Source organism: Strix uralensis, chromosome Z (assembly GCF_047716275.1).
Source record: "Strix uralensis isolate ZFMK-TIS-50842 chromosome Z, bStrUra1, whole genome shotgun sequence".
Taxonomy (NCBI): Eukaryota; Metazoa; Chordata; class Aves; order Strigiformes; family Strigidae; genus Strix; species Strix uralensis.
In genome coordinates this window covers 60,765,051-60,772,717 of record NC_134012.1, presented here as the reverse complement: position 1 = coordinate 60,772,717, position 7,667 = coordinate 60,765,051, and positions in this window count along the sequence as shown.

The window sequence follows — 7,667 nt, the reverse complement described above, 5'->3', positions numbered from 1 at the left end:
CATTTGAGTATCTTATGATCTCTTACAGTTTTATGGAAATACACAAGATTACTAAAATGGATAATGTTTTCCACAAGAATTCTGGATTCCTTGTTAAAATTTAGAGCCTTGACAACAGTAAAGACGTTTTATGTGAGAAGCAAATGTTATAATTTCCTGAGATACATACAAATGTTAATTTTTCCCTTGATGTCGTGTAGCTAAGCAGACAGTTTTTCAGTACCTTGACAAATGAAATTACTAGAAAGTCTGACTCCAGGAAATTCCTTGGCTGTTTTATGGAGAGACTCCATAGCATGCTTTTATCGTGCAAGGACAGAATGTGACACATAAGAATGTCAACAGAAAACTTATAACAGTAAGAGTGAAAGTAGATAGAAAAGTATAAAGAAGAGCAATGTTTCTGCATTAGTATCAAAGTGGGCTTTCAGAATGATCCAGGTGGATTGCTCAGGATCTATATGAGAAATGTAGATTTATTTCCACAACAATGCTTTTTTATCTTATATTGTGACTAAATTTTGGCTGAAAGAGCTGAAAACTTTTCTGTGAGTCCCTGGGATTTGGTGATCAGAGAATTTAGCCATATAATATTCTCATATGCACCAACATTGTCAGATAAATCCTTCACAATGGAGCAGTCCAAAATGGACTAACAGACACTGTGAGTGGAAGCATTTCCCATTTAAAGAGACCTAGGAAAATCATAGGAAAGATAAATTAGTTTAATATGGAAGTACAGAGGAAATCACGTCTCTCTAGAGAGGTCTGCTCAGTCAGTGACCTTTGGACCTGAGGAAAAATAAATCAAATTAATTTGAAGAATTCTTTCAGAAGAATAGAAGGAAATAAAGGAAATGCATAGAATGTAATGACTCTTTTAATATTTAATGCTATTAAATATTATGACTACCATTTAATAGCACATTAGTGTTAAAGTTTTAAGTAAGATATATTTAGGTGTTAATAATATGATACTACTACATTTACTATAATAAAAGGAACCCCTGACTACTGAGTTGACATTTCTTGAACTTATTTTAACTGATTTCTATTTAACAATGTGTTAACTACACACATACATGCACACACACATCTCCATATACATGTCTGTGTGTACACATGTATGGATAATATAGGTTATGGATTGATGTATAATAGGTGATGAGACAAGGCTTGAATATTTTGCCCATTTCGGACAGAATTTTTTGAAAAAAAAAAAACAAAACACAAACTGGAGGTTAGAGGAAGAAAGCAATGGAAAATGGCAGGGAAAGATGTTGAAAAAACTTATTTTGATCTAACCAAACCCAAGAAAATAGGCTAATCAACCACATTAACTTTACAGTTATTAGCATATATATATGAATTAGCATATAAATATGAAAAACAAGCTATATTATCAAACTTCAGTCAGTAAAAATAATTACACTACTTGTCTTTAGATAAACAGTAATTTACACTATTGCAATCTTTATGAATTTCCATTCAGAAAAAGAATAGTTAGATCTCTTCAAGCAGAAGTATAATTTTCACCCAGCCTCACTCTCTTTCTCGTGATGGCTAAATTCAGCAACGGAAAAAGCACATTCCAAATTTATTTCTGGAGGCCTAGTTGTAACAATTAAGATCATACTTTGCCTCATAGACATGCAAAACTTTGTGGTAATGTTTATGAGGATGAGACATATCCTTAGAGGAAATTAGCAAATAGTCAGAGACTTACCAAGTTGAACAAAAAAGATACAATAAGTAATAACTTTTGTAAATTGATCACTTTTGAGATTAAAGTTGCTTGATAAATTTAAAGGGCTTGAAACTTTTTCCTTTGTTTTCTCCCCTAACGACCTGCTATGAAGATAAGAGGTCAGGTCTGTCCAAGCAGGCAATTGCAATGCTAAGTACTTGTATGGACAATTGCCTCTATTGATAGTCTTCATATTTATTTCCAAACAATATCATTGGCATTTTGATTACAGAAAGCAAAATCGAGTATTAAAATACATCACTGTTAACAATTTTGCACTGTGAAAATATATATATATATATTAATAAATACTTCATAGGAAAGATCACGGAAAATTCTAGGTTGATGATCTGGAGATCATTTCCCTTTCTGAGCATGTAATATGTATCTCTTCTTCCTGTCCACTGTAAAATTACTATCCAATAGAACTTTCACTTCTTTAAGTCTGTCAGACATATCAACATGTTTGTATAGATGTATTTACAACTGCTTTCTATTTTGACCACATCTTTACAAGACTCAGAAATGTCAGCTTCAACATGCTTTGTCACTGAAATCTTTAGTCAGGGAATTACTTTAGTTAAGTAATCTTAAACTTCTTCATATTTTCCAACTCATATAATGGTTCTTGAGCATATTTTTTTGTTCTGTCGACCAGAATTTTGTCTGTGTCTGACTTATCATTTCCCTGACAACTGTAGCCTCCAGGTCATCCAAGTTATGACAATTAAAGAAGTTTTATCTTTTAACAAAGTTTATCTCGGATTCAAATCTCTTAATTGACTTCAGTTAATTACATACTTAGTCCAAAGTTTTTTTTCTCATCTTCAAACCCGTATGCTGAAGCTGGAGTTATATACCATCAAACTCACTGAACTGAAGTTGTTTTGATGTCACCTATTTTTTCTGTTTGTACCTCCATAATCTGATTGCTTTCAATGCTAGCCAAGATTTAATCTTCCTCAGCAGCATGTCACAGTATAAAAATAATAGTTTTCTACTTCTCAGTGATTTTGTGTACAGACTTAAGTATTCTGTAAATGTCTAAGTAGGGTTTCGCTGCAGCTTGCCACTGACCTTAGCAGAGTTAGTGTCTCACTCATCATTTTTAAAAACATATCACATTTTATTTTGAACTGTAATATTAGTGTGTCTTAATAACAGTTAGGTTCTATGGTTGTCCTGATCACAGTTGTCCTATACAGAGCATTCTTTTCATTCTTAAGTGAGAAAAAAATCACCTAATTTTTCTGCTGTTTCTATTGCTGATCTCTCTAAAATCATACTGAACCATATTAAGACCACAGTAACATTACCCACATATATGATCATCATATATGCTCTTAGACGTATTACTTCAGGAAATAAAGTATAAAAAAACTCTGGCAGCCATCATTTTAAAAAGCTGTAATGAGTGAGAAACACCAAATCTTTTTCTAGAGGCACTGTAATATCCCAGGATTTCTTTGGTCAAATCCTATTGACAGGTCTTATTAACAGCAGGTTTAGATTGCAAGCTGTATTACTTATTCTAATAGTTTCATGGTGTTATCTCTTTCTTGTAATGCTTTCTTATAATGTAAATGATATTTTATAAGCAGTATGTCCATTTCATGACATATTTATATGATTGCTTTCCTATTAGTCTTTTTATAACTTTCATGATACAGACTAGAATATTTTAAATGGTCACAAATCTTTGCAGTAGCTGACAACACAGATGATATTTTGCTATCTTTCAATGACTGACATAAATGTAATAACTTATATGACATTACAAGAGAATTAAAACAGAGGATTGGACTAGAATGTTGTAAGAGGTTACTTAATGTACTAAAATGAGACTGACTCAAGTCTATTACACATGCTACTATAAATTCTGTTAGATGACATCTAAATGACAATGAATTTAGAAATGTCAGATTTATTTCATACTGACTTTTCATTATGACCCTGAGGACAAAATGCCTCTTTTGTGATACTGAGTAAATAAGGATTATAGTAATTGATTCTTGCGTATTCATTATGTCAAACTGTTATTTTCGTAGTCCAAGACCCATGCTTATTCTCACTTAACATTTATACCAAGGAAGAACTAGAAAAATTGCAAAATAAACTGAAAACAGTATCTGAAATTGGTTTAGTGGGAATGTTTGAGATAAAGAAAATTCTGATTTACCGAATAAATTGTCTCTAGGGCATATGGATTATCTTTCAAAATAGTGCATGCATCTGAAGATTGTAACTGCCTTATGCTGGATGTTTTAACATTCAGAAATAAATAGGAATTATGCTCTCTCCATATAAAATAAAAATGTTTCCATGCCAATGAGGTGTATTATTCTACTTCACTATTCACTCAGAATGCTGATAAAACCTATAAACCCAGAGGGTTGAAATAGCTCAAGAAACTGATATTGGTAAAGAGAAAATAAAAGTGAAGATGAAGAAAGAAACTCATTTTTATTTGTAGTTCAACAACAAGTTACACTGCTTTCAGATGAACCTAGGAGAAAAAGGTGATTTTGCCTTCAAGAGATAACTGTGGTCTTCAGATGTTTCCTGAAATCATGTTCACCATGCAAACTATTTTCCCTATTACATAACAAAGAATTCAAGTTTGCTTCTGTTATCTCAGGGCATTGCTGCTGAGACCTCTGTTTAATCTACTACCTCTTCATATATAAATATAGTTGTACTGCATATGCACATTTGAAGAAGATCTTCTGTAGCTTAATATTTGGCCTAGGCACTTCTGCAATGAAATTAATATTGCTTAAAGGATGAACCATGACAGTTTATGCTTTTGTGAATAATGTGATAACAGTTTGCCAAGTTCTGCTTTTAGTACTTTAGTGTAAAACTAATAATAAAAGCATTAATTCTCCGTGGAATTTGACTGGAACTTAATGGCAGCACACAGTTACTATTATCTGAAGACAATCCCTTCAGTTCAATTCAATAATTTAGCATTTCTGCTACATCTTTAGTTTTCTACTAAATTAACATCTGGGCTCTTGCACATTTTCTGTGGACAGTTCTTGTCCAATCATAGCTCAGACATCCAGTTATACAACTATTTTTGTACTCGTGTAACTTTCAAAATCAAGATTTCAATGACAAAATAAAGATTTCAATGACAGTATAATTTTGGACAGGGATAAAAAGTTTTATGGGAAATTCTGGAAATAGGAAGTCATTGAATAGGTGATGCAGATATGCACTTCCAAGACCCATACATGGTTTTTTTCCATATGTTCCTAAGAGGGTTGATTAATTTGGTAGGTGAGCTGGTGAATTGGGACAAAGTATTTCTTGATCTTAAAGACTTCTTACAATTTTCAGCCATATGTCCCATTTTCTAGCTACTCATGCTAATTTTATTCTAGTGGGAATTTCATTTTCCTTAAAAGAATTACTTCTGAATTACAGTTGTGAGTTGGGAAAAAAATACTTTCTTTATAAACATGTAGGGAGAAATTCATCTGAATGTAGAGGGCTATGATTCTGTCTTAATGCAAAAGATAGACCAATAGAGACAAAACTGGACTTGTGTTTCACTTTTATGTAGCTTCCCAATAAATAACAAGAAAAAAGTTTCAGTAGTTTTCCCTTCAATGTCTTGTACGTGGTCAGCAGCATGAGGTTACTACTTACTTGACATCTGAATTTATTTTAGGCTTCCTTTGCTCAAGCACAATTTATTGCTCAGGATTTGAGCCAAAGACAGCTTTCTGTCTTTGAAGAATGAGAAAGTACATGCATTTTTTTCGTATGTTAGAAAAAAAGGAAGTGTTCTGTGGTATTCTCTGATTTTATAACTAAGTTACATTTGGAGTTTGGGCTGTTTTCTGGTCCAACTGATGCTTACAAAGTGAAGACAGTAGATGTTAGAGGCATGTGTTTGGAGGAATATCTGCATAGTTTTTCTGTACATCAGATACAGAAATTGAAAAACATTGATTCTGTCACTTTGCAGCTAATTACAAACCTGAGATATGGTATGCTACACAAGTTTTAAAATACAATCTTTCTCTAAAAGGAATTCAGGTTTTTTGCATAATATTATTGTCTTCCAAAGTACAGGTCTTTGTGCAAATTTTTGTAAGCCTAGAAAACATAGAGCATATTCAAAGAAAGCTGCAACATCAATTGAATAGGTGCTGTGTGTGAAATTAATCACTAGATCTCACTAGAATCACTGAGACAAACCTAAGAGAATTATAGATGGAAAGATGTCTATCATATAATGGTAAAATTTTACCTTATTTTTAACTGCATAAGGAAACAATTGTATGAACAAAGACAGTCTTCTTTTTTCATTCTCAGTTTGAGTTGGGGTTTTTTGTTTGCTGAGTTTTACTGAAAACAAATATAACTACGTTGAGCATGGGCCTACTCTGAAGCATGTACCACTGAGAAATATCTTTGTTATTTTCAAATTTCTAGATTCCTTCTGTCAACAGCTAAGCTAAAATATATAAATTACAAATAAGTAAAATTACAGATAAGTAAAAGTTCAGAATTCCTATTCACATTATTCCATTCCCCTTTTTAGCTATTACATAGTAAAGATTTAAAAACATTCTGGAAAAATATGAAATACATATTACCATCTCTTAAGTAGGATTTCTTTTCTCAATCAGTAACTTATTTGACCACAAACCGTTAAATGAAAATAAAAGCAGACAGTGAACACAGTAAAATGTAACAATGGAAGAAAGCTATGTTTTGGGAATGGCAAGATTAGTCAATACTTAGAGAAATGTTTTGATTATACTTAACATAACTGAAAAGTCAAACACATTTCCACCTTTATAGTTGTTCACAAATACCTGTTGCTTCTACTAGATAAAAGGGAAGGTTATAATTCAGAAAAATGGATTAAATCAGTCCCTTAATTAATTATTCAAGTCTGAACTGGGAGATTTGAATGAGCTTGAACATATACATTTATTTGGATCCATGTTTTCTATTATTTGTTACAAGTTTCCTCATAAATAGAAAGTTTGGTCCTGATCACACACACTCCACTTCTTTTGTTCAATTCTGTCACTATCTGATTTTTCTTAATCTTGATCTTTCTCTTCTGCCCTTGCCTGTCACATGTATTTTTTCTTCTCCTTGTCAAGTCAGGATTTGTTTGAATGATCTCTCTCTCTCCTCCCTGCCTTGCTCCCATGCAGCATGTTCCAGCCACATCTTCTGTTGTCTCACACCTTTATTCTTCAAGTTTCTTCTTCCTTTTTGCATCTGCAAATCTGTAATTCAATTTTGTTAGAATTATTCTACAACACAATATCAGGGATTGCGTAACCCCCCCACAAATCTACATCTGAATGTTGGCTAATACATGTTAATTTTTTAAACTTTTTACCACTCTGTATCCTGGAGTGTCTTTGATGTTCCTTGTTAATTAACTTCCTTCAACTTGCCTATCATGTTCTGATTAATAGATTGAGTGAGGGTGAACAGCTAAGTTACTTTCACTGACTAACATAAAATTATCTCAGACCTCAAATAAAAAGTGCCTACATATTCCCAAGAACTTCTGGCTGGGTCAACTCTTTCCATAGAAAGACATAAAAAATATTAAATATCTGATTAAATTATGGAATTTTACGCTGAAACACCTCAGATAAAAAGACTCTTTCAAATGGCTGCAGCATTAGGACTAAAGGCCTTTGTATCAACAGCAACCAACTTGTTTGGTTGGTTTTTTGTTTATTTAAATGAACGGACAGAACAAGAACTAGAGGATGAGAATAAACAAAGCAGAGAGGGAAACAAAGACTATGGTGTATTGATATTTAGGAAGCAAAGCAGAGATCTGGTAGATTTGCTTGAGATTGGATGTGATATGGCCTTCGTCTGTTACACATGTTGAGGTTTGACCTCTGAACATGGCTGAATATTGTAC